A 2,091-nucleotide genomic window follows, 5' to 3' on the forward strand; every position below is an offset into this window, starting at 1 on the left:
TGCAATTGTGTGCAGCAAATGATGGCCACCACATTCAACATCTATTGGCCTGACATGTCGGGACACATTCTATCCCACTCCGTAACTGAAAACGGAAATCACGTGTGTACGTGTACCTCACCCCTCATGGTAATGTACATGTGCGTCGGTGAAAAAGACCAATAGAAAGGTGTTAGCATGTGGACGTAATGTGCTGTTCCAGTCTCTTTTGTACCTAAGGCCCATCACCGTTCCCTTTGGATCCCTACGTAATTCGGTGCTCTCCGATACACACGATCGGACAGCTGAGGAGTGGTACTCAAGCGTCAACTTTAGGTGACAATATCTCCGGATGTAATTAACATTTTACAATGCAACAAACGGCACTGATTGCGTATTTATTTATATGTTCAGATGTGCTGACAAAACTAACGGGGTTCCATTTAAAAAAAAACGTAGGTTTGTGTTAAAAAACATACTTCCGTGCATTATTTTATGGTTTGTACTAACCTGTTACACAGCCCCTCTCCTCACGTTCGGTCTGTGTAATCGATTCGTCAGTATTTGATGTGGTTTACGAAATATATCGAGCGGTAATGTTAGGTGACTCACCCTGTGTATATATATATATATATATATATATATATATATATATATATATATATATATATATATACACACACACAGGGTGAGTCACCTATATATATGTACATATATATACACTTAATTTCAACTTATATATATATATATATATATATATATATATATATATATATAATTTCAACTTGCTTAGTACGCAAGGTTCTAGTGCTGATACATTCTGTTTGTAGATTGCCAGTGTTAACCACCATTTAAAACTGTTTTGCTAGTCGTTGTCTAAGTGTCGCCTAGTTATTGTATTTATATCACACGACGGAGTTAAGCTGGGCAATTGCTATAGATATACATGGATGAAATTTTCCCTGGATATATTTCGCTGTGAATTGCAGCAACATTACTGTTACGTTTCTATGTGAAGTGATAGTGTGTCTGCCGGCCCGAGTGGCTGAGCGGTTAAAGGCGCTACAGTCTGCAACCGCACGACAACTACGGTCGCAGGTTCGAATCCTGCCTCGGGCATGGATGTGTGTGATATCCTTAGGTTAGTTAGGTTTAAGTAGTTCTATGTTCTAGGGGACTTATGACCACAGCAGTTGAGTCCCATAGTGCTCAGAGCCATTTGAACCATTTTTTTGATAGTGTGTCTGAGAGACATGTGTCTAATACTGAATGAGTAGTTTCATAAATTCTTACACGTCACTGAGAGGCAAGTTGTTATTATGCGTTTAAATAGTTTGAAACTCGTTCTATTAACGAAAGTACAAGAATTCCTTCAATGGCAGTATGTGGATATGGTAATTTATTCTGATTAATCACAAATTTTAGTGTGACTATTTGCTGTACGTCGCCTTGTGCTCTGCGTCCGATGGGGTGTGGGGGGGGGGGGGGGGGCGGGGGGGTGTCTCAATATACCGTTAGCCTGCTCATTAGTTACTTGAATTTGATTTCGTTTTATTGGGACTTCTGCTGTTTGTCTTCGCAGCGGGTACGATGTCCTGGGTTGCGTCCTGCTTGTGCTATTGTGTATTTTCCGCCCCGTTTGCTCGCGCGTGCAGGCTGGCCGTGTATCTAGTTCGCTCGCGGCTTAATGTATAATTGGCCTTACCCGTGTAAGATAATAGATTTGTACTGCTTAATAGGTTGATTAATTCTACAGATGATGTGATGTAGTGAATTGTTTCTAGTTACTTAAGGCAGATGTCAGGCTGTTGTAGATACCTACCAGTTCTGGGATTTTTCGTGCCTATTCGTGACCGTTACTGCCCCCGTTTGGGGGCCCATGCCGAGCCTGTTTTGGAAACAGCTGAGTAGGCGGGCGTCCGCTTATGGGGGTAGTTCTTTAAATCCCACGAGGTTGCTTGGCCACATGAAATTTTATATTTTATATCTCACATTGTAGGGTGGCCTGCCATTTAAGTAACGTGGTTGTGTGACATAGTATCTGATTTGTTGTTGCCTGTAGTCTGAATTACTTTGGAAGTACCAGTCACTGCAGTAACGAAAGACTACATT

The 2,091-nt window shown here is 41.3% G+C and overlaps 1 non-coding gene across 1 annotated transcript; it reads left to right on the plus strand.

Moving 5' to 3' along the window:
* The first annotated feature begins 1,014 nt into the window (after positions 1–1,014).
* On the plus strand, positions 1,015–1,098 carry Trnac-gca (transfer RNA cysteine (anticodon GCA)). Its single transcript is given in 2 exon segments — positions 1,015–1,054; positions 1,064–1,098. It is a non-coding gene; the product is annotated as a tRNA-Cys (tRNA).
* Positions 1,099–2,091: the final 993 nt, after the last annotated feature.

This window comes from Schistocerca cancellata, chromosome 3 (assembly GCF_023864275.1).
Source record: "Schistocerca cancellata isolate TAMUIC-IGC-003103 chromosome 3, iqSchCanc2.1, whole genome shotgun sequence".
NCBI classification, from domain to species: domain Eukaryota; kingdom Metazoa; phylum Arthropoda; class Insecta; order Orthoptera; family Acrididae; genus Schistocerca; species Schistocerca cancellata.